At 42.4% G+C, this 26,724-nt stretch overlaps 1 long non-coding RNA gene across 1 annotated transcript in view; it reads left to right on the top strand.

The window, feature by feature from the left end:
* The first annotated feature begins 2,283 nt into the window (after window positions 1–2,283).
* The window catches only part of LOC129051546 (uncharacterized), a 56,684-nt gene continuing 32,243 nt past the window's right edge, over window positions 2,284–26,724 (top strand). The window contains exons 1-2 of the long non-coding RNA XR_008515907.2: window positions 2,284–2,378; window positions 2,538–2,673. This is a non-coding gene — a long non-coding RNA (uncharacterized LOC129051546). The remainder of the gene's footprint in view (window positions 2,379–2,537; window positions 2,674–26,724) is intronic.

A 26,724-nucleotide genomic window follows, 5' to 3' on the forward strand; every position in this document is an offset into this window, starting at 1 on the left:
TGGATTTAGATGATTGACTCATAGAAATCTCAGGTGTCCAGAGACAAAATATTGGCCAGACCTAATATTTCAGTTTACCTCTGCTCCAGCCATTGAGGGAGAAAATTTCTGCTCTGCATCAAAAGGGAGACAGATGTCAGTTTGCAAAGGAAAGAAACAGAGGGCCGGTAGGCACCTCTTGCTAGGACCTAATTCGCACTCAGGGAACATTTGATCCACTGGGCTCTGAGGGAAGTTTAATTGAAATGCAAAAACCAAAGGTCAAAACCATGTAAAATTTAAAGGCCATTTTTACTATTTGACAAGGTACAAATTGTAACTTTATATTGCTTTTAGATGCAATTTTGTTCAGTGAAATTAGATTATACTCAACTAAAGCACCTTCTTTAGAGCTTTTAGATTAAATATTAGAACTTATTAGCAGGACCTTGATTTCGTCAGTAAATACCAATGAAAATATTTGGTGGGAAATGCAGCTGCCTAATCTGCATTAATACAAACGAGAACTATTAAGCTTAGCTGATTAGCATATTCATATGTACTGTAGTCCCCATGTATTTAAAATAGATTCTGCTAGATTCTGATTACAAACTCAGTGTATGTATAACGCTGTGAACCACAGCCATGGCAATAGCGTGCCACTGATGAAGGGTGAGGAGCCCCAGCAGGAGGGAATTTTTGAGCAGAAAAATCTCAGAGTTGTTTCCATAACCAGCCTTGTCTCAAAGTCTCTGAGAAGCAGATGAACTGACAGACAGTAACCCAAGATAGAGCCTAGGTTCCTGGGGAACAAGATAGATAGGTCAGAACAAATGTGTGTGGTGTGTGTGTGTGTGTGTGTGTGTGTGTGTGTATGTTTAATTCATTTATTTGTTCATTTCTTCATTTGCACACCACATGTTTATTATTTACATATAATAAATGTATATTATGTATATTGTTTATATGTATATTCTATAATAATACATGCATATTATAGTAATACATATATAGTACAGAAATATATTTTTATGTTTATCTTGAGCCCATGATATTGCAGGCACTGGGGTGATGCTGGTGACTGGTGAGAATAAGGGCCACCCTGAGAACAGGGTTCGTCTCCTCAAGGAGCTGGAGGAAGGGAATCCTGGCTTGCCACATCTGGGGCTGATTTTTCTTTTTTTTTTTTTTTTTTATTATTATTATTATTATTATTATTATTATACTTTAGGTTTTATGGTACATGTGCGCAATGTGCAGGTAAGTTACATATGTATACATGTGCCATGCTGGTGCGCTGCACCCACCAACTGGGTGCTGGGAAAACTGGCTAGCCATATGTAGAAAGCTGAAACTGGATCCCTTCCTTACACCTTATACAAAAATCAATTCAAGATGGATTAAAGACTTAAATGTTAGACCTAAAACCATAAAAACCCTAGAAGAAAACCTAGGCATTACCATTCAGGACATAGGCATGGGCAAGGACTTCATGTCTGAAACACCAAAAGCAATGGCAACAAAAGCCAAAATTGACAAATGGGATCTCATTAAACTAAAGAGCTTCTGCACAGCAAAAGAAACTACCATCAGAGTGAACAGGCAACCTACACAATGGGAGAAAATTTTCGCAACCTACTCATCTGACAAAGGGCTAATATCCAGAATCTACAATGGGGCTGATTTTTCAAATTCCCGCCTGATTCCCTGACCTAGTCCTTTCATGGCTGGGAGTGCTGCTCCCATGGAAGGTTCCTCTCAATGTGGAGAGCCAGGGGCAGGGAATGGGGGACAGGGAAGAGCTGCCTGGCTGCTCCTGCCCTCATGGAGCCCACAGATGACCATAGGAAGGGCACTTTGTGTTCCCTGCTCTCCGCAAGTGCATTTCTTCTGAGTTTCCTGTTTCCAGTGACACAGCTTGAGGTAACTGTAGTTGATCAGTGAGGGGCTAATGTGCTTGGATGGGATGATGCAGATTGCTTACAGATAAGGTAGCTGTGCCTTTATATTTGAAGGTCAGTGTCCTCTGGGACGACAGCACTCTAAAGAACATGGTTACTTCCTTGTGCATGTGTCTGTCCAGGTCCCAGAGCATCCAGAGCAGGCCTGTGTTGAGGAAGTACCTTTTGGGATGGTGGGTGACGCTGGGGGTCCGGAGGACAGCAGGAAGGCAGTAAAGTATTCATTCTCCTGGCAACCCAGTTTATTTACTCTGCTCTTTTGTGCTGTCGTCTTTCTGTTGCCCAACATGTGGAATTCCAGAATTCTGGTGCTGAAAACAATTGTAGACATTATTCTATTCTGAAGACTAAGAAACTGAGGTTCAGGGGAGTCCTGAGACAGGCGGAAGTGATGCAGTCCAAACCAAATGCCATGTTTTCTGAACCTCAGACCAGCAGGTGAACTCCTGACAATGATTCCTAACATTTATTTAGTTTCCATTGATCCAAGCTGCCCTCTGCGTGCATTGTAACTAGATGTAACAGGTTTTTAAGCTTTCAGAACTCCACGTTTTGTGACTTTTCCTGAACCTGGCCATTCATTCATTCTTTCAACAGATACTTATGGAGCACCCCCATGTTTGAGGAGCTGTGCGAGGCCTTGGAGTTGAAGCCGTGAGTAGAAAGACAAAGGCTCTGAGCTCAGGAGATTATGTTCTAGTGAGAAGAGTGACAATGAAGATGCAGCTGCCAGGTAGGGATACCTGCTCTGAGAAAGGGTGTGGCAGGGTCAGGGGATGGAGAGTGACCACGCTGTTTGTCCTGAGAGTGGGTGTGGGGTAGCTTTATTTATTGAGCAGATAAGGTGACATTTGAGCAGCTGAAGGAAATAAGTAATGAGACATAGACTGTCTGGGGAGAGCATGTTTCATATAGAGGCACGGAGCCCAGCCTGTTGGGGAGGAAGGTGTTTACAATGTGGTACAAGGGAGGAGACAGCAGTAGAGAGCATGGAGAGGAATGAGGATCAGACTGGACATGTGCATGTTGTGGGGGACAGCATGCAGTTTATTATCCAGTCGGGGCCCTAGATAGTGAAAGGAGGTGCTGTTAGTAATTGCACTAGGATAGACGTGAGTGCCAGGGTCTAAGGCAGGCCAGGGTGTGTAGCCACCTGACAGGAAGGCCAGTATGAGGCGTTGGCTCTTTTTTTTTTTCATTTTTTAAAAAAATTATTATTATACTTTAAGTTTTAGGGTACGTGTGCACAACGTGCAGGTTAGTTACATATGTATACATGTGCCATGCTGGTGTGCTGCACCCATTAACTCGTCATTTAGCATTAGGTATATCTCCTAAAGCTATCCCTCCCCCCACCCCACAACAGTCCCCAGAGTGTGATGTTCCCCTTCCTGTGTCCATGTGTTCTCATTGTTCAATTCCCACCTATGAGTGAGAATATGCGGTGTTTGGTTTTTTGTTCTTGCGAGAGTTTACTGAGAATGATGATTTCCAATTTCATCCATGTCCCTACAAAGGACATGAACTCATCATTTTTTATGGCTGCATAGTATTCCATGGTGTATATGTGCCACATTTTCTTAATCCAGTCTATCATTGTTGGACATTTGGGTTGGTTCCAAGTCTTTGCTATTGTGAATAGTGCTGCAATAAACATACGTGTTGGCTCTTAACTCCAGGTGGGTGAGGAGCCTTGGAGGCTGTCAGCAGAGGGCAGGAGTGGTTGGATGTTAGGTCCGTATTGACTGGGAAGCTATCAGGTTTACTGGCAGATTGGATGGGGGCTGCGAGAGAAAAGGAGGGTTAAACATGACTCCACAGTCTGAGCAACCGGAAGACGGAGTTGCCTCTATGGAAGTGCCAGGAGACTGCTGGAAAATAATATCTGAGGAGAATTGGAAGAGTTTGGTTGTTCGTTACCTTTGATGCATGTTACCTTTGATGTTCTTATTTGACATTTGAGTGAAGGTGTCATATTTAGTTAGAAGCAGGAGTCTTCAGGAGATATCCATCTATCTATCTATTTTACTATCTATCTATCTATCTATCAGTCTATCTATCTGGTATTGGAAGCCCTCAGAGTAGGGTGAGATCTCTGAGAGAGTGAGTACAGAGAAGAGAGCAAGGACTGAGCACTGGGCCCTGCAAAATTTACAGATTAGAAGGACCAGCCCCAGAAAATAAGGCTGAGAAGAAACAGGCAGAGAGGTGGGAAGGAGGCAAATGGCATGATGTCCTAAGCCAAGTGAGAAAATATTTCCAGGATCTACCACAACCTGTACAGGATGTTTTGGGACAGCGATTTGGAGCAGCATTTGGTGGGAGAGGAGGGAAGCTGTGAGACGTCAGCTCTGAGCCCTGAGTCCAGGGCTGGTCCTGTGGAGACAGGGGTTGCTATGTCATGAGCAGTGTGTGTGTGAGTGTGAGGTGTGGGGGGAAAGTTAGTAAGAAGCTGAGAAAATGCCCCAAGCTGACCTCTCCCAAGGGAGTTGGAGCCATGAGTACCTGGGCAACCTGAGGTGAACACTCCTTGCTCTGTGGGTCACTAGTATCTAACAATAAGACCCCACCTGCACCTATTGATACACCCTGTCCTCAGGGTGAGAGGCAAAGAAACACCACTGGGAAACTACAGATACGCAATCAGGACTTTTTTCTAAAGTAAGGAGAACTTAGGGTCAGGATTCGAGGATCAAATCTAGCTTCCTTGTTTGGCATCTCTGAGTCTTTGTCCCTTTGCCTCTAAAATTGAGTATTTCCTTGCCTTATCTGAGCTTATGTAAGGGCTAAATGGGACATGCTGTACCAAAAACAATTTATGGAGACCCAGTTCATTATAAGAGTACAATGCATTCATCTTCTTCATCTTTGTAATTTTTGCTACTCCTTTCTGTTTAAATTGAAACAGATGTGGAGGCTTGTTTTCTAGAGGAACAACAATGAAAAAAACAAGCAACAGGGAAAGTAGTCTTTGGTTAGTGAGTATTCAGGAAATTTCAGGGCAAAACAAGGAAGGTGATTGGAACCTAATAAGATTGCTTCCAGCATAAGGATGACAGTGATGGCAGAGAGGAGACTTCATACTTGGACATAGCTTTGTGAGCTCCTAAAGAAGCCCAGCTCATAGTCTACCCTTCCAGATAGCCTGCTGAAGGAACAGTGAAGTCTGGAGCTGAAACAGCTTCCTGAGCAGAAATCTAGTTCATTTCCCCATGCTCAGGAGAGTGGCTTAGAAGCCACCATCTCTGCCTTTTTTTCCTCATGCTGTCTGTGGCTGACTGTGGCAGGTGGGAAGCTCTGGGAGCTCCAGCCCTGTCCTCTGTCCTTGCAGACACCCAGGGTGGGTGACCACAGCCTATGAAGTAAGCCAGTCCTTAATCCATGGAGCACATGCCCAGATACAGGGACATGGTGCCATAATGGACACTCCAAAATGCCTACTCCCCATGGTTGGACCACGTCCAGATGACTTTTTTGTTGTTGTTGTTGTTGTTTGTTTGTTTGTTTGTTTTTGAGACAGAGTTTCACTGTTGTCACCTAGGCTGGAGTGCAATGGCAAGATCTTGGCTCACTGCAACCTCCATCTCCTGGGTTCAAGTGATTCTCCTGCCTCAGCCTCCCGGGTAGCTGGGATTACAGGCACATGCCACCATGCTGGCTAATTTTTGTATTTTTAGTAGAGACGGGGTTTCACCATGTTGGCCAGGCTGGTCTCGAACTCCCGACTTCAGGTGATCTGCCCGCCTCAGCCTCCCAAAGTGCTGGGATTACAGGCATGAACCTCCGCGCGCGGCAGAGGTGACTTGTTTTTGATTAAAGGATGCTGCCTGTTCCTCTGCGATGAACCCACCCTCCAATCCTCATAGTCTCCACTTGACATCAGCAGGGTCACGAACGACTCAGATGACCAAGAGGGGGCTCTTCCTTGAGAAGGTGCAAGTAGAGGTATCACCTGCCTAAAGGTCCTGCCCAGGGATAGGTGCTTGCCGGGTGAGGGGACAGGGCAGGGGCGTTTCATTGTGGGAAGCAGGGAAGAGGGCTTGGTGGGGGACATGGCCTCTGGAGTTGGGGCAGCCTACCGCCTGAATGGTCCGAAGGTCAGGCTTGTAGCACGGGGTTCCTGGGGTGGGAGGAGGGTGGGGGCTGAGTTTGGTTTTTACTAACGTCCACTTTAGCCTGTGCCAGTCTTGCCCATGGCAGAGCCCCTGTTCGTGCCCTAAGTTTAGACATTTTCCAGAGCCAGCCTCAGGGCAGTGTTTCTCATGAGCACAGAGTTCTGGTTCAGCCTTCAGGTCCTTCAAGCTGAAGGACTGCTGAGAGCCTGCAGTGTGCTCCCTCAGGGCTGGCATTTTAACCACTTTTAGTGCTTAATTCTGCACAGCTTCCTACATTATCTCATGGGTCAAACTCCTCTCTTCAAGCTCCAGAAGCAACAGGTGTGTCTCCCACCCCCTCCCCCAGCCCTTCCCTTTCCCCTATTGACCTGCTCCAAGAAGAGCCTGGCCCAGGGGTCAGGAAGCACCAAAGGTGTTTCAGTGGTGATGCTCCACAGTGACAGTTCAGGCACCAGCAACCAAGTGACGGTGGTGGGGAGGTGCATCCCAGGCCCCATAGCCTCAAAAGTCAGCTCGCGTGGCCACCTCCCTTCTGCACCTGAGGCCTTGCGGCTGGCGCTGTCTCTGCTCAGGGGCCTGAATAAAGCCGAAAAAGGAAGGAGAGGCTGTTCGCCTTCCCAGATGGGACCACCAGGGGGCAGTGGAGCACACTCGCAGGCTGCAGGCTGCCGGCCGCCTCAGGACTAGGAAAAGGCGGCGGGAGCTGCTGTGGCAGGGGAAACAGGCGACCCTGGGGTCAGAAATCATCTTCAGAGCACCGGGTCTCCTCTCAGAGAATGACAGAACTGTGCATTGGCTTCAAACCAGCCAGCTTTTATCGTCACTCAGAAGCTGCCCAACCCTAACAACCCCATCATCATTTTGTTCTGAATCATCACCCTTATTTTACTGGCATGAAGAGCCCAGAGAGGTTGAGTAACTGCACTGAAGCCACACAGCCATGAAAGTGGTCGAGCACTGGATTTTCACAGTGGGATTTTTTTAACGCCAAGGATCTTCCTCATTGCTTCACAACGGTTAGTCCAGTTCTCACCTGGGAAGAAGATGCCCAGGCCCCCTTCACACCATTATCAGAATCTCTTGGAGGAGGGAAGGGTCTTGCCTGAATCTCAGGTTTTAACAACTTTCCCAGGTGATTCTGGCACGCATGTGGAATGGGAATCCTGCACTTGTAGCAACACCTGACCTGAACCCTACTGTAAAGGAAGCGCATTTTTCCCTTAGTCTCCTTCCCACCCACTCCCCACTCATGCTGAGCTTCCAGTCCCCCATCCCAGTCCCCAGCCCCAGCCCCAGCCCCAGCCCATGTCAATCATGCACCTCTGAAATCTCCCTCCCACCAAGGACTTGTCTGCATCCCTCCTGGCTTCCCCTCCTCGCCCTCTGACAGACACTGACACTGAGCTACCCTTTACCGCCATACCTTCCAAAGTGACAACAAGTTAATCTGATTAAAAAAATCAATTCTGGTGGGATTAAGATAGAAAGTTGCCCCAACAACCAGCCAATCCCAGGTATCATGGGAATTTAAAGCCGGACTTTATGGACATAAAATTGCAGTCTGAGCTTTTCATCCGGAAATGCTACAACGAGGGTGGGAATTTCAGGAAGAAGGGGGAGAAGCATTTGGAAAGATGGAGATCCTTGACTTTGGGGTCAGGGATTGAGGGGTGTTTTATCTATACTGTGAAGGTGACAAATGCCAGCCTCAGGTTTTTGTTTTATTGAAAGGAACACGTATTGGTTTTTCCATTATGGAGACAATAGATATGCATGCAAAATATCCAAGCAATATAGAAAATTGTAAAGGGAAATGAAAAGCACAATGATTCCTACCATCTAGCTGAGTTAAGATGCCAGATAACATCTGTTCTGACACTACTCTATGAGTATGATGAACAATTGCTAAACTTTATTGAACACCTACTATGTGTCAGACACAGTGCTGTGTGCTTCTCATAAACTCTGCCCTCTAATTCTCACATGTCCCTTAGGAAGAAGGAGATGGAGATTTTATAAATAAGGAAACTAGAGCTAGAGAAGTTGAATAGCTTGTCCAGAGTGAAATACTATGTGATAGAGCAGGAATCCAATTCAGGTTCATCTCACTCAGAACCGAAGTTCTTACTCAGCTTCTGATACTGGCTACGTGTGCAGACACAAATACAACTTGAAGACATACACACAGAATGCATGCACATACACCACCCCACAAAGCTCTCATATGCACCCCCAGACACACAGAACTCACATACATACACCACCCCGCAGAGTTCACACATGCACCCACAGACACACACACACAACTCACACACACCACCCCGCAGAGTTCACACATGCACCCCACAGACACATAGAACTTACACACACCACTCTGCAGAGTTCACACATGCATCCCACAGACACACAGAACTCACATACACCACCCCACAGAGTTCACACATGCACCCCACAGACACACACATAGAACTCACACACATATACCACCCCACAGAGTTCACACATACACCCCACAGACACACGCACAGAACTCACACACACCATCCCTCAGAGTTCACACGTGCACCCCACAGACACACAGAACTCACACACATACACAATCCCGCAGAGTTCACACATACACCCCACAGACACACACACAGAACTCACAAACATACACCACCCCACAAAGCTCTCACGTGCACCCCCAGACACACACACAGAACTCACACACACACACTACCCCGCAGAGTTCACACATGCACCCCACAGACACACACACATAACTCACACACATACACCACCCCGCAGAGTTCACACATGCACCCCCCCCACACACAGAACTCACACACATACACCACCCCGCAGAGTTCACACATGCACCCCCCCCACACACAGAACTCACACACATACACCACCCCGCAGAGTTCACACATGCACCCCCCCCACACACACAGAACTCACACACACACACCACCCTGCAGAGTTCACACATGCACCCCACAGACACACAGAACTCACACACATACACCACCCCGCAGAGTTCACACAGGCACCCCCCCACACACACAGAACTCACACACACACACACCACCCCACAGAGTTCACACATGCACCCTACAGACACACAGAACTCACACACATACACCACCTCGCAGAGTTCACACATGCACCCCACAGACACACACGGAACTCACGGAACTCATACATATACACCAGCCCACAGATCTCACACATGCACCCCCAGACACACACACAGAACTCACACACACTGCCTCACAGAGCTCACACATGTACCCCCAGACACACAGAACTCAACACACATACACTACCCCACAGAGTTCACACATGCACCCCACAGACACACAGAACTCACAAACATACACCACCCCACGGAGTTCACACATGTACCCCCAGACACACAGAACTCACACACATACACCACCCTGCAGAGTTCACACATGGACCCCCAGACACACACACGAAACTCATACACACACACCACCCCGCAGAGTTCACACATGCACCCCACAGACACACACACATAACTCACACACATACACCACCCCGCAGAGTTCACACATGCACCCCACAGACACACACACAGAACTCACACACATACACCACCCCGCAGAGTTCACACATGCACCCCACAGACACACACACAGAACTCACACAGACATACACTGCCCCACAGAGCTCACACACTCACCCCACAGACACACACACAGAGCTCACACACACACACACACCACCCCACAGAACTCAGACATTCATACGCTGCCCCACAGAGCTCACACATGCACCAAACAGACATACACAGAGCTCACGCACACATACACCACCCCGCAGAGCTCACACATGTACCCCACAGACACACACAGAACTCATACACATATACACTACCCCACAGTGCTCTCACATGCTCACTGCAGACACACAGAACTAACACACACATACACCCCCTGGCAGAGCTCACACATGCACCCCACAGACACACACACACACACATACACCACCCAACAGAGCTCACACATGCACCCCACAGACACACACACAGAGCTCACACATACATACACCACCCCACAGGGCTCACATACACCACTACACAGAACTCACCCATGCACCCCACAGACACCCACACACACACCACAACACAGAGCTCACACATGCACCCCACAGACACACACACATACACCACCCCACAGGGCTCACACACGCACCCCACAGACACACACACACACACACACATACACCACCCACAGAGCTCATACACATACCCCACAGACACACACAGAACTCACACGTACACTACCCACAGAGCTCACACATGCACTCCACAGATGCACAGAGCTCACACACACATACACCGCTCTGCAGAGCTCATATATGCCCCCCACAGACACACACACAGAACTCACATGCAAATACATCCCTCCACAGAACTCACAATGCACCCTATAGACACACATACACACACACAGAACTCCCACATAAATACACCATTACACAGAACTCACACACAAATATACCACACATGCACATAGAACTCACATGCAAATACATTCCCCCAGAAAGAACTCGCAGTGCACCCTGTAGAGACACACACACATATACACACACAGAACTCCCATATAAATATACCACACATGCAGAACTTATACCACACATGAACCTAGAACGCACATGCAAATATACCACACATACACAGAACTCATATGCATACATTGCGGACAGACAACCCACAGACACTCACAGAATGCACACACATACACTACTCCCATGTACTTCATATGCATTACCACTGACACACAGATCTCTTGCACACACATTGAAGGTATACACACAAAGCTCACACATATGCACACACTGCAGACAAACACAGAGAACCCACATGGACACACAAACCTCATAGATTTACACACAGGACTCACATTACATATGTACACACTAGACAGTGCACACCCACAACCATACAGACACATACACACATAAAGTCTGTCTTAGTTCATTTTCTGTTGCTACACAGAAACTTATGAAGAGGAGAAGTTTATTAAACTCAGGGTTCTGGAGAATGGGAAATCTAACAGCATGGCATCGGCGTCTGTGGAGGGCCTTTGTGCTGTGTTATGACACGGTGGAAGGTATGACATAGCAAGAATGAGGGAGCGTACATGCATGCATGCGTGTCCACTGAGGCCTCTTTCTCTTCTTATAAAACCCCCAGTTCCATCATGGGGTCTCCACTCTGATGATTTATCTAATCTTAATTACTTCCCAAAGGTCACACCTCCAGTCAATGTGTTAATTTTGGGATTCAGTTCCTAACGCGTGAAATTAAGGAGACACATTCAAAGCATAGCAGAAAAATAGACCCACACATACGTGCATGATCTGATTTTTTTCTTTTGATTCAATATGTACATAGAAGTTTTATTTTTTAAAAGCTTGCATAGGCCTGTGCAGTGGTTCACACCTGTAATCCCAGTGCTTTGGGAGGCTGAGGAGAGAGAATTGCTTGAATGCAAGAGTCTGAGACAAGCCTGGGAAACAGAAAGACTCTGTCTGTACAAAAAAATGAAAAAATAAAATTAGCCAGGCATGGTGGTGCATGCCTGTACTCTCAGTTACTCAGGAGGCAGAGGTGGGAGGATCGCTTGAGCCCAGAACTTTGAGGCTGCAGTGAGCCATGATTGCACCACTGCACTCCAGCCTGGTGACAGAGCGAGACCCTGTCTTAAAAAAAAAGAAAAGAAATAGAAAGCTTGTGTAGTATTCGATTGTGTAGATCAATCACATTGTAGCTAATCAAATCCTACTGGTGGTAATATGAGTTTATTTAAAATATTTGAATTAAAATAACAAAAAAGGAAAGCTATTGGTTTTTCATGATGTACCAGGCTACATGTATTACATAACTTAATCTTTACATCAACTCTGTAAGCAGAAACCGAAGTTCAAAGAATTTTAGAGCTTGTAAGTGCCAGAGCCAGGAACCAGAGCTAGGAAATCTGTCTCCAGACTTACCCTCAATATGGGTTGGCTTTCAATGAACATCCCTATAGATATATGTTGCTGTGGGAAAAACTCCTTGAAGAGGAATTCCAAGTTCAGGAGCATATACATTCTCTACTTTATACTCATTGCTGACCTGGTCTTTAGAGAAATGGACCAATGAGTGCATTTCTTATTTTCCTTCATTTTTGCCAGGACTGGGTATTTTTATCTTTGCTATTTGTTAGGTAAAAAAGTCATATCTAAGTATTAGACAATGCCCTTTAGGAAATCAAGTTTTGACTGGCATGGTTAGAGAAGGCTTTGTGGTGGAAGAAAACATCAACTTTGAAGGATAATTGGCTTTCCAGTAGCAGAGGATATCTTTCTTGAAGACAGGAACAGTGGCATTAGCCAATGTCCTGGGATTCTTAGTGGTCTTGGGGCTTCAAACCTACTGAATTGCATGGGGAAGTCTCTCAAAACTTGTTTGTCACAATGACACTTGGTCCTGAGGCTCAGCATTTGGAAGATTTGCCTCCTGTAGACATAGACACAGTTTAGTTTTAGGAGGTGGAGGAGAGAGTGTGCATGGTGCTGAGGAGTCTGCCTTCAACTGTGACACTGTACTAGGACTAGCTTTTGGAAACGGGCCACCTTAGAAATACAATGGTGGCAGATTTGGGACTCTGTGTGTGGATTATTTACCCTTGGTGGCTTCTCAGGCTTCCCATGCAAAGCAGGCATTATCAGAGCAGCTCTGTGGTGTCAGCTGCTTTTACCTTCCAGCCTGAGCTGGTCACTGCTAGAGGATTCAGTCTTGCTGTGTGTTTTAGGCCTAGATCTCACACAGGTAGCTGCTTGCTGCCTTACAAACCATGGCTCTTCCAGGTCCATGTTTTATTGGATCATGATAGAATGATGCAGGCATCTCTGGAGGTAAAACTGGGTCTGTGCCATATCCCCAGCCTGCTCCTTGCCTCCTCATCAGAGCTGCCTACAGCAGTCCTGCCCTGTCTCCATCACCACCTGCCAACAGCTCAGAGCCCGTAGAGCCAGGCAGTACCAGGCAGCTCCCGGAGTTCACTCAGCCGTTGCAGATTTGACACATGATCAAAACTGCAGCTATTCCTTTCTCAAATTCCACCTTCCTGAGTTATTTTAAAATCCAGCTTTTTCTTGCCTGAGAGATTGGATTTCCAGCTTCTGTTGTAAATTTGCTTCTAAGTGGGCTCCTTTCATATGGTGGAAAGGAGAACAAGAAAGAAAAAACCAACCAACAAACAAACAAAAACCACCACAGGGGAACTGCTCCTTCCAGAGCTAATGTGGCCTGAAGACTTTTGTTTCTACAGAGAAGTTTTTGTCCCAAGAGCTGGGGCTGAATAGAATAGAATAGGATAGAATAGAAGCTGAGTTATAGCCAGGAGAGAAAGGTGGATGGGCTCTTTCTCCAAGTCTGAAAAATCTGTCAGGGCCTAAAGAAAAGCAGGCAGCAGGAATACATAAAAGTAGTTGGCTTTATTTTCGCCTAGCACCTAATTTATAGGTGTCTCTGTGTCTGTTTACTCCTGGAGCCTTATCAGGGTTTCCCCTTGCCTAGCCTGTGCGCAAGGACCAACCTGTGGGCCGGAAGCCTGTCTGACTTCTCTTCTGGTCCAGTGAACTTCCGGCCACCCTGGTAGTTCCATACAGATCGGGAGACCAGAAAGGATGGAGTTAATTATGTTTGCCAAATACAACAGACACTGCTTATTTGCATGAATATTGTTCCCAATTTCTCTTTTATATCTTCTGTATTATTTTTATCATACATTTTACTTTTACATGTGTTGTAAACACAATACATTGCTGCTATTTTTGTGTTAGTTATCTTTTAGTGCTGTTAAAAATAAGAATGAAAGAAATTTTATTTTTCCTTCATTAATTCTGTTTTCATCCCTCTTAATTTTATTTTATGCTGATCTTAGTCTCTGATTTATCTTGTTATCATATTCTTTCTGCCTTTAAAACTTTAATATTTTGTATAATGTAGGTCTTCCGACAATGAGTTTTCACAGTTTTTTTTTCTTTTTTTGCTTGAAAAGTATTTATTTCTCCTTTGTTTCTTAAAGGCATTCCTTTTTTTTTCTGAGTATAGAGTTCTGAATATACATTTTTTTCCACCATTTCATTTTCTTCATTTGTATGGTTTCTGATGAGAAACTTACTATAATTCTTCTTTATTTTTCCCCTAAGTAAGGTATCATTTTTCTCGGGCTTCTCAAGATTTTTCTTTGTCTTTGGTTTCAAGTTGTTTGAATATGACATGCTTAGTTTGTTTCATTTTTTTCCGTTTAGTGTCATAACAATCATTAATTTTGAAAAATTCTCAGCCCTTATTTTTCCAAGTATTTCTTCAGACCTATAGTCTCTCTTTTCACCTTTTGAGAGCCTTATACATATGCTATACTTTTTGACAGTGTCCCATAGCTCTTGTGTGTTCAGTTCTTTTACTACTACTGCTATTACTACTACCACTATTTTCTTTTCTTTCTGTTTCGGTTTGGATCATTTGTCTTAATCTATTTTCAAGTTCATTACTTCTTTCCACAGCTGTGTCGTGTCTACTGTTGAGTCCATAAAAGGCTTTCTCCATGTCTGTTACTGTTTTCATTTATAGCATTTCCATTTGATTCTTTTATAGTTTCCATTTCTCTGCGGAAATTACCCATCTGATACTGCATAGTATCCATCCTTTCATTAGTGCCTTTAACATGTTAATTATAGTTATTTTAAATTCCTTGTCTGATAGTTCCAACATCTGTGTCATAAGTATCTGGTTCTGTTGATGGCATTGTCTCTTGACAGTGTTTTTTTTTTTTTTGTAAGTTTTTGTGGAAAGACACACAGCTTGTGTAGGACCTCTGAAGCTGAGGTAAATAGTTAATATGCTTGAAGATAGGCATGGCTTTCCTTCTGATGAAACTTTGGGAATTTGCATCAATTTACTTAGGAATTAAGCTGAATTTAAGATCAATTGTTGCCATGGTTACTAGCAATGCATCACCTGCTTCAAATTGCTCAAACACTACCTTGTCTTTAAGCTGGAGTTTCTTTTGCCATGCAGTTTTTCTCCATGTCTAGTTCACTCTTAGCTTTAGGTGTTCTATTTATACTATGATTTAGAGAGATTTTCTTTGTCTTTATTTTTATTATTTTTCATATTTTAAATTTCTATTTTTTGTGTGTTTATTGTACTTCAATTTCAATGTAAGAGATTTTTGAGGGTGTTTTGATTTAGAATATCATCTCTATAATAAGTTATTACTCTACTGTGAAGATAGAATGGGAGAAATGTTTCCCCTCAACTGTAATGGACAGTTTGGAGGAGCAAACACATAAAAGTGTCCCTATCCTTTTCCTTTTTTTTGATTTACAATGTTTAAGTTCAGGGGTACATGTTCAGGATGTGTAGGTTTGTTACATAGGTAAATGTGTGCCATGGTGGTTTTCTGCACAGATCATCCCATCACCTAGGTATTAAGCTTAGCATAGATTAGATATTCTTCCTGATGCTCTCCCTCCTCTCACCTGCCACCCTCCAACAGGCCCCAATGTGTGTTGTTCCCCTCCATGTGACCATATGTTCTCATCATTCAGCTCCCGCTTATAAGTGAGAACATGCAGTATTTGGTTTTCTGTTCCTGTGCTAGTTTGCTAAGGATAATGGATTTCAGTTCCATCCTTGTCCCTGCAAAGGACATGATCTCCTTACTTTTTATGGCTGCATAGGATTCCATGGTGTATATGTACCACATTTTCTTTATCCAGTCTATCACTGATAGTCATTTAGGTTGATTCCATGTATTTGCAATTGTGGATAGTACTGCAATGAACATATATGTACATGTATCATTGTAATAGAATAATGTATATTCCTTTGTTACATACCCAATAATGGGATTGCTGGGTCAAATGGTATTTCTGCCTCTAGATCTTTGAGGATTTCCCACACTGTCTTCCACTATGGTTGAACTACATTACACTCCCACAAACAGTGTAAAAGCATTCCTTTTTCTCCACACCCTCACCAGTATCTGTTGTTGTTGTTGTTGTTGTTGTTTTTGACTTTTTAGTAATAGCCATTCTGACTGGTGTGAGATGGTATCTTATTGTGGTTTTAATTTGCATTTCTCTAATGATCAGTGATGTTGAGCTTTTGTTCATGTTTGCTGGTCACATATATGTCTTCTTTTATGTCCTTTGCCCAGTTTTTTTAATGGGATTGTTTGTTTTTTTCTTATAAACTTGTTTCAGTTTCTTGTAGATGCTGGATATTAGACCTTTGTCAGATGGATAGATTGCAAAATTTTTCTCCCATTCTATAGGTTGTCTGTTCACTCTGATCATAGTTTCTTTGGCTATGCAGAAGTAGACAGAGGTTTTTTTTTTCATGCACTTGTCCCTGTCTTAGCAGAATTCCATTATTACTTGTTACTCAATGTTTCTTAGCCTTGTGGTGAGGAGCAGGTGTATTCTCTATTCTTCTAATTAAGCATCAGCCTTATATAGGCACTGTGCCTGGGCTTCAGGACTGTGGTCTTCTCAGTGTTCCTGTGCTTCTGCTGGGCATAATTCTGAGCCCGATTATATATTCCTGCACCTTCCCTAGAGCAGTTTTTTTTTTTTCTGTTCTCTTACCCTAGATGCAGTAGGCTTTCACTATTGCCTTGAATATGACAGTGCTTGTTGGCTTTCCTCCAGCAGTTTTGGCCTTATTATGAAGAGGAAAAAGGCAAGGAGAATCTGGGTGGGGTTTTATGCCTCTCCTGACACAGCCACTGTTCTTTTCCTTCAGGCTTGCATTGCAAGGGGATACTTCTTCAGGATTCTCATCAATCTGTTTTGTGATCACTGGTGAGTTGCATGTAGAAAAGGCTGTGAATGGGTGCAAGTTTTTCTTATATCTGCACCCTCAGGAGTACTTTGTTCTCCTGAGATCCATTGCTTGGCCTTAACAGTTCAATAACAATTTTAGCTAAATTCTTACCAGCATCTGGCAGCATCTGTCCTGGGTAATTGAGTGCTCATGTTCTATCTCTCCTTGCAGACACTTGCAAATACTTAGATTTCAGATTAGCTGTTTTTTTTTTTTTTCTGTAAACTCAGATCTCTGATGGGTTCGAGTAAAATTATAAATTTGTGGATTGTTTGGCATTTTTGTTGCAAGAGTTGAAGTGATGCTTTTTCTAGTTTTCTACATCTTAAGCAATAGCCAGAAGTAGCACTATTCTTAATACCCCAAACTGGAAACTGCCATAATGTCTATTAACAGTCAAATGGTTAAATATATTGTGGTATATTTATCCAAAGGACTACTATATAGCCATGAGAATGAGGGCACTTTAGCTATATAAAACAATATGGATATAACTCATAAATATAATGCTGAGCTAAGGAAGCCAGTCATGAATGAGTACGTGCTAGATAATCCCATTTACATAAAATGCAAAACTAATCAATGCTTTTGAAAATTAAGGAAGCAATGATCATTGGAAAGCCAGAGACTGGAATGGAGAACAAGAGGGGCTTCTGAGATACCAGCCATGTTCTGTTTGTTGATATGTTTGTTATTTCTATAACTTTGTATTTCTGAAAACAGAAATACATGTATAATTTACACTTTTCTGTACGTATATTATGATTCATCAAAAATATTTTAAAAATATCTATTAATAAAAGCATGGATTCATAACTTTTCAAATAGCTAACTAAATGCAGCTAAAACATAATCCAGCAAAAGAGAAAATCAAGGGAATGGCAAGAAAGCTGAGAAAATAAAGTGCTAAAGCCTAAGGACATGAATTATGGCAATAAATATAAATGCTTAACATTTTTCCCCATTAAAAGATAATAAAATACAATAAAACTCATATATGTTTTTAATGATGTACAAATGCAAAAGGACTATAGGTGAGCCCTTTCCCAAATAATTTCCTTTTTTTCTTCTTGAATTATATTTGTGCTATCACAATTATCTCCTTGAAACAATGTACCTAATCTATCCAGTGGTATTTGGGGCAAGAATATTTTGAAGACAGGTAGCAAAAGACAGGTCAGGGAGGGTAATAATTTGAGACATACAAAGGAAAAATGTATTTCCTGCAGATTAAAGTGGTTTTGAGCTGGACTATTCTCAGATAACTAAGGAAAATTGTTTATATTAATTTAGTATTAATCTCCAAACCTTAACCTCAGCTCATACACCCAGAACATTACCTGCATGACTTCAGAAAATTCTAGCTTCATGCATGAAGCTTGGCATCAGAGGACAATGCCACCCCGTCCTAGACCCCGGAAAGGAAGCACTTCATAGTGTGGCCACTATGTAAGAGAAGAGATGGAGAAATCAGGCCTGGGGGATTTGGCTGAAGGAGAATGGAGGCTTTGTATGGGAATTAAATAGAAGAGCTTGAAAATATTTTATTTTGAAAGCTTTGAGACATAAATATTTGATATTTTAAGATCTGGTATTTTAAGAATTGAACATATTTAATATATGCATTTTGATGGATTTGGATGTATGTATACACCATATTTAAGATAGTAAACATATCCATCACCTCCGAAAATTTCCTCATATTCCTTTGTGGGTTTTTTTTGTGTTCACATAGCTGAAAGGAGTCTATGGAAGTAGAAATAACAACTATTTCCATCAGGAATCTTTCCTTGAAGACAATGTGGGTTTGGGATATGTTGTCTTACAGGAATTCAAATAAATCTGAGAAAATGGAGACCTGTGGGTGAGGCTTTGATTAATAAATGGATCTTAAAATTTAACTACTCCTGGCTGGGGGTGGTGGCTCACATCTGTAATCCTAGCACTTTGGGAGGGCAAGGCAGATGAATCACTTGAGGTCAGAAGTTCGAGACCAGCCTGGCCAACACAGTGAAAACCCGTCTCTACTAAAAGTACAAAAATTAGCTGAGTGCATCTGTAATCCCAGCTACTCAAGAGGCTGAGGCAGGAGAACTGCTTGAACCCAGGAGGCGGAGGTTGCAGCCAAGATGGTGCCACTGCACTCCAACATGGGTGACAGAGCAAGATTCCGTCTCAATGACTCCATTTTGAAAATAGAAATAATTTGGAGAAAAATTTTCAAGACTTTAAAAAGATCTTACCTCACTATAGCTCATTATAACTTTCTAGAAAACTTCACATTTTTTATCTAATTGAAATTACATGAATTCTCTGTTTAAAGATGCCCAAATTGATGTGCATCTAAGATTTTATCTAGATTAAATTATCATATTATTATTCAACACATACATTTGAGACCCCAACTATGTGTTATATGCTATGTAAAGCCCAGAATAACAAGGTTCAATTTCTATTGTCACAAAGTTCAACATCTAATGACAGAGATAGACAGTTATAAGGTTAACAGGAACTCAGTGTTATAAAAACTATGATCACAGAATGTTCAGTGTGTTGGCAGATACTTCTCTATGGGTCTCTCAAGTTTCTGCACATCTAAGTGATGCACTAATTATCCCTTGTTTTAGACTGTCTTTTCAAAGATGTTATGTAACAGAAAATCTTGAAAGACAAAGATAATCTATTTTTCAGGAGCAAAAGTCAGGTGTGTTTACTACCCATTACAAAAGATTAGGCTTCTGTAAGCTCAGAATTCCTCTCCTATAACATGGTTCACAGTGTTTGTAGATGTCTTTTAGGCCCCTTCAAGTTATCCTATAGGAATTGGGAACTGGAACAAATGCTGATGCTCTGGCTCCTGCAATGCTATGAGGAATAAATTGTCTGTCTTCTCTGATTCAGTAGTCTTATATCTTCTACAAGCATCCATGAAACTATGGCAGGCTAGTCTCAGACCCTTCAAAGTTCTTGAAACTTGGGAATATGAAGAAGGCATACTTATGTAAGCAAATATAATAGCAATGGTATTGTGAGGTATGAAGAATCTAGGAAAATTGGGTCTGTGAGGATGTGGGGTGAGAAAAGACAGAAGTAAATGAGGAAAAAAATGAAGACACAGGTAGAGGGGATAGCATGAGCAAGGATGGGGTTGTGGAGATAGAGATGGTGAAGAATGTTTTAATATCACCCAAGAACATTAATGCTTTTATTAAGGCAATGCAGTTGAGGGCTACTAAGTAGAGGATGATATAATCAGATATAAGTTTTAGACATGTCAGTTTGGTAATAGTGGAAAATGACTTGAAATACAAGGATGGGAGGCAGGGAGCTCCAAAGACCAGCTAGGAACCATGGGAGCAATCCAGATGATGCATGATAAAAGTCTGAAATAGAGAAAGAAGATAGAGAAGCAAGACTTCACAACGTATTATGAAAGAAGGATCAAGTGGTTGTGTTGAAAAAATAGATTCTGGGGCTTCTATAGGCTGAATCCCAGTTTTTCTGTCTTTGATACCTGAGTAAATAAAGGTAACATCTATCATTATAGATGGTGGAAAAATAAGGAACCATAGCATATATAGGGGTGCTTGGACTTCACATACGTATGTAGGTATTTGGTTTAGAAAGAATGATCACTCTAGGTGGGCAGGATGTGTATTACTCTTGTTTGACAATTAATCCTAAGGATTAAGTGTATTGCTGAGGGTAATATGGTTAGTGAGTTAATAATGGAACTTGAATAAAATGACTGGTCCAGTGGCCTTTTTATTTTGCTTACTAGAGCCAATTTTCAGCACCAGTCATAGATCTCTTATCCACTCTCAAAGGATCTTGGTATCACCTGGGAGATGAAGGAAGCAGAAGGGAGAGGAAATTAGGGAGCTATATGTGCTTTTTTTATTTGAAAAATGTACCATACCTGTTAGTTCACTACTAAAAGAAAAGGAACCGAGGATTTATGTTTGACAATGTGAGTCTTCCTTGTTAATAAAATAGCTCAAAAATGTATATTCTTAGAGGCGTTTATCTTAGATGACTCAAGAAGAAATATGTTCTGCCGTAAGGTGGATGCTCATCTTTGAATCTCCAATCATTAGTCTAAACTTGTTCACAATAGCACAAGGCTAGAGCACTGACTTTGTGTCTATATAATCCTAAAACATCCCATCAGCCAGTTCAGTGAAAACCATGAAAAGCCATGTAAGTCAGTTTTCTTGTTTGATTTTTGCTGTTATAGAGAGAGGTTTTATCATTGGTTCCCAAATCAATTTTTGGTATGGTCTCAGAAACTGTCAGTTTTCTGCCTGGGCCTCAGTTTGGTGTCTGCAACACAGTATGTTCTCACATAATGTCCATGGAATCATAAGATCTTTTACCATCCTAATGATCTAAGAGTGTTTGAGAGTTTCAGGAAAGAGTATGAAAAGAATAGAGAGGACAAGTGAGGTCAGAATATTAAAGAAATCTACATTTAGGGACTAAAAAAAGGGCTAAAAAAAAAAAGAACTAGGGAAAGAGCCAGGGAAGAAATATTTTTAAAAAAATGTATTTCTGTCTGTCTTTTTCTAAAGGAAATCTCTATCTTAGGAATTAGTGAACTTTATGAGTTAGTTGGTGATGAGTTAGTTAGTTCTATGCTTGTACAGGGCCCTGTGAAGGAAAATTAAGGCATGAGAAATCTGAGTTGGGTATAAAAAATTTAAATTTCTGTTTAATATAAGGACAATGGGAAATCTTACTGTAAATTATCTGCAATATCTGTTGTAATATAGATACCTTTGAAATCCTTCAGTCCTGGTTGTGCCCATTACTCATTATCTATATTTTCATTACCATGTGTCTTGTCTCTTCAATGGATATGTCAGTTTCTTAGGAGCAGAGTGTCAGCACACATTGGATGAGCAATACATGTATTTTAATTTATTAGTTTAGAATAGTGTCAGTCTTCAGAGACTGACAGAGTCAAACCTGGAGTTGAAGACTCAAGAAGAGGGGAAATGTTTAGAGTTCTCTTGGCTAAAGGTGAGGTGCTTTCCAGGTCCTTCAGGCTCTGAGAGCATCTGAAATGTCTTAAGTGGACCTGAGAATCCAGAGTCTCAGCTTGTGCCCAAACTGCCCATCACCCTCTTGTCCTCTTTGCACCCATAATTCTGAGAAAGGCAGTTTGTTTTTTCACCTTGTAGGAAACACAGTCTCAGAAAACAGCTGCATTCAACTGTTGGATCCTAATGGTAAATATCACACTTGGTCTTTGGCAGGGGATGTCCTTGGCTCCCAATATAACCAACCTTAACCACAGGGTTAAGATTTCCCACAATTGAAGAGTACTGAGAGAATCAAATGCAAGAGAGTTGATAGACATTTAATCCCATTGTGCTCAACAATTTGGCTTTCCCTTGCAGTCACATTAGTGATGGCTACCAAAGCTTAACCTCTTAGGATCCAGGGTGATGAGGAGTCACGTAGAGACCTGCAACTTTGTGAGATATCTTGGCAAGTGAGGGAGAGTGGTCACATGCAGGATCACTGAGCCCAGTCTTTTAATTTGATTCATAAAATACAGCTATAGATAGTGCTGTCTTATACTTGGTCTGTTCCAACACATCAACCCACAGGGTTAACTGGAGAAAGACTTAGAATCAGTGAATATCTTTAAAGTTTTTGGTTTGCTGCTCTTAGATTACTTTCTGACACATTCCTCTATCTCTTCCTGGATATTTGGTGACTTACACTGTTTTTCCCTATAGTAAGCCGAAAGCGTTAGTCATTGCCCTAAGTGCTTCCGAACCCATTACCAACAAATCTGTGTGGGTTTAAAATCTTATTTATAAATTTTTAAATCTATGTGGATTTATCCTATTCCTTATCATTAGAAACATTCATTGTCTGTACTGTACCTATTTGCATTTCTTTATTTTCAATTCAGTGGTCATGCATTGTGGTGATGGTTAAGTGGATGCACAAATTTGTCAAAACTCACTGACTTGTACACCAAAAATGTTTGTAATTATAGGTAAATTATACCTTAATAAAAAGTTGATTTAAGGAGTGGAGGTAATCCTTTCTTCAGTTGAAGCTGACCTGTCAAGGACCAGGAGATTGTTTCCTTTTGACAATCAGCCCACCTATCACCGAGGTGGGGGCCATGCACATCCTGATTTGGCAATGAGGTACAGAATTTTACAAAATAGACCTCCACCTGAGAAACCTTAGCATCAACCTGGATGTGAAAAAACCTTCAGGTCAAACATTTGCAATGTGCAATTGTTAACAAAATCATGTACTTGTTTATGATAATAGAATTATTTTAGTTTATAATGTGAACTCTATATTGTATGTAACAATTAAAGTTCAACCACTTTATTTCATTTAAGCAAGGCAATTAAATATAAATCATGTGTTTTACTGAGTATAATTAAAATTATCAAAATAATTTTTTATTATAGTATATGAATCCCCACATTCTCACCATTGTATGTACCAACATTTGAAATTCAAATTATATTTCTATATACAAAGTCTCAGTCCAGAAGAATCCTAACTATTAGAACTCTGACTGATATCTCTGTTCCCTGGTCTGTGCCATTCTCACCGGGGTCGGCCATCCCAGAGGCTGCCCAGGGCCAGTCTGGAGCCACAGCATCTGTGAGGTGCCTCTGCTGCCTGTGCTATCCTCCTCAGGGAGTGCCTGCCACCCATCAGCTGACTTGCTGGATGCAATGAGTCTGCTATTGTCCACCTCCAGGCTTCTCAAAGACTTCTTGTCCAAATTCTGTGTGGTTGCTCCCTTCTACACGGTAAGCCCCAGCTGCCTGCCCATTGTGGTATATCTTTCCCACTTTCCTAATTTTCCTTCCCAGCTTGTTCCCAAACTTTCAATAACCCGACTGATCCCTTACTTAAAATAACGCATCATCTTCCTAATTCTGTTGACTACAGACGTTTTCTTGTAAAAAAACAATGCCAGTACTGTTGTCTGTCAGCCATGTGGATGTAAGTGAATTACCTAACCTCACTGGTGATTATATTAGCTCTTTATCTAAAGTTCTTGTGAGGATGAAATGGGTTGATCTTTGTAAAGCAGTTAGAATGGTGCCTGGCACCTAGGAAGTGGTAGATAAGTGTGCTGCTATTATCAGTATTAGAAAGCAAAGGCAAAACATACAGCTCCCTGCTGGGATGATGAATGAAAAATGGGTTGCATTAGGTAACCTTTTGATGCCTATCTGAGGTTGGCCACATGAAGGTTTTGGGAGTCCTTCAGAGACACAAGGGAGGAGGTGAATTTGGAGGGTAGAGCCCTAGAGAAGGGATGCAGGAAGGGGGTGATGCCACAGGAGAGGGAGGGGCATGAAAGTTTTGTGATTTTGTTTAGGGTCTTAACTTCAGTTATTTCTTATGTGTCACCAAGACTAATTTTTTCTTGTCACCTTCTGCCTTTGGGATAAATAGTTCTGATGCCTCCTCTGCTTTTATTAAAATTTCTTCTCACCAAATTCTGTCCTTGGCCCTGTAGGGCAGGTCCCCAAGCTGGGCCTGATTCATGACCACAACAGCAAGAAGATGTTATAGGAAGGAAATAAAGGAATCAGCCTTTGGTTGGCATGAGCAGAGTCATGTATGATATATTAAAACACAAATGGAGCCCTCAATGAAAAACCACAGTGCAAGATGTCCTGGGGAAGAGGAGGCAAGTGCTGTGAGCAACCTGCTGGGCCATGTTTATTGCATCTTTAGAGGAGGATGCATGTATTTGTGTGTCACTCAGCTAGTGAGTTGTGGTGTGTGACTCATGATGCTTCTCAGCTACCAGCAGTCCCTGCGGAAAGAAAAGTAAAGGCAACTTTCTGCAGGCAAGATACTTGGATACAGTTCAATGAACTGGTATTTAATAATGACTATCTGGGTAGAGCTTGGGCTTTAGCACTGAAGAGAAGGAGAAAGCAAGGTTTCTGCCCCCTTGGAGCCATCATTCTGTTGGAGATTCAAGATTTCCACATGTAAGCAAGTGTAGAATGACAGAACCTAGTGGGCATTTGGTGATTAGGAATCCACAGGTCCCAGGGAGAGAAATTAAGTTCAAGGCATAGTCATATACTGCATAATGATGTTTCCATCAATGATAGACCACATATATGATGGTGGTTCCATAAGATTATATCATATTTTTATGGCGCCTTTTCTATACTTAGGTATATTTAGATGTACTATTACCTTGTGTTACATTTGCCTACAGTAGTCAGTACAGTAACATACTGACTATACAGGTTTGTAGCCTAGGAGCAATAGGCTATACCATGCAGCCTAGGAGTAGGCTATACCATCTAGGTTTGTTCAGTATACTCTATAATGTTCACAACAAAATTGTCTAACAATATGTATTCCAACATTAAGTGATGCATGACTGTAGCTTAAGTGTAGAAGCTTAATTTATTGGCTACATAACTGAGAAAAACAGGAGTGCTTGTCCTTGGGGACTCCTGAGGTACATACAGCTCTCTGCCTCCTCATGTGTTGTCTTCATTCTATTCTGATTACATGAGCTGCTTCCGTGCAGTGGGAGTGGCCACTACTGCAGTTTCAGATTTGTATTTTGCCACCTTCATGTCATCAGAGGAAAGAGAAAGCTTCTCTTTTCAGAGAATGACCTAGATTGGAGCAGCTTGGGTCATGTGCTCATCCCTGGCCAATAACTGTAGTCAGAGGGCTGAGCTACTATGATGAGCAGCCTGGGGTATGTGACCACTCTTATGAACTAGAAAGGGGGGTTCTGCCTCACTACAGCCACATGGAGTGGGATGAAGACAATTCCCTGCAATTGGACTCTGGCCAGAGGGAGGGTCAAAGAGATCTGGGACATCTTGAAACAGCAGGTGTTCCATCTATAGGCCAGGGCTGCTTGGTGAGGCCCAGAATGGAAAGATGTAAAGGCTCAGCAAAGGAGCTGCACTGTGGGCTAGCCAGAGAAGGATGGCTCCCTGGGAAAAGCAGGACCTGAATGAAAGGTGTTTTGGAGAGGAAACTGCATCCTTCCTCTGTGCATGGAAAACAGAGGAAGAGCAGGAAACCGGGCTATGCTTGCTTCTGCAGGGTCCTCACTGTGAATGAGTGGTGGTTATCTAATAGGGGTCCCTGCCGAAGCCACTTAGCAGCACTCATGCTAAGGGGTGGTGATCTCCAACCCCAGAACTGGGGCGCTCTGGCAAAGGCAGCCCGTAACCACCCAGAGTGTAATTTGTCAGAGACATTAAGGTTAACATTTTTCTTCACAAAAACTATCTTTAATGGCCATCAGCAGTCAGGACCTCCGATTTCTGTCTCATTTGAAAGCTTTTAATGCTTTCAAAGGGATAGATGGGGTGACCTAATAGGACTTTTCCATCTCTGATTTTCTATGATTAATGAAGTTCAATTGTGCAGAATAAAATGGTGAGTTTCTCGGTGTCAGTTCAGCTGTATTCCTTTTCCCTCCCTCTTTCTTTCCTCATTTTTTTTTTTTTAGACAGGTGATAATCACGCACATTTTCTCTTAATGCTTCAGGGAAAAAAGGGACTTTTTCTTCTGAGCCAGGCTTTGAAAATATCAAGGTGGGTGTATTTATCTGTAGTGTAAATTGTTGCCAAATGTCGCTCCTCACTCCCCACCCCCAGGATAGATTGGGTGTCTGCATTAAAGGCAATATGAACATTGAAAATGTGGAGACAATCTCTGTTTATAGAGCTTATTAGACTTTTTTCCAAGTACCTTCATAAGAGACATTTGTTTAATCATGTC

The sequence above is a fragment of the Pongo abelii genome, chromosome 17 (assembly GCF_028885655.2).
Source record: "Pongo abelii isolate AG06213 chromosome 17, NHGRI_mPonAbe1-v2.0_pri, whole genome shotgun sequence".
Classification (NCBI taxonomy): Eukaryota; Metazoa; Chordata; class Mammalia; order Primates; family Hominidae; genus Pongo; species Pongo abelii.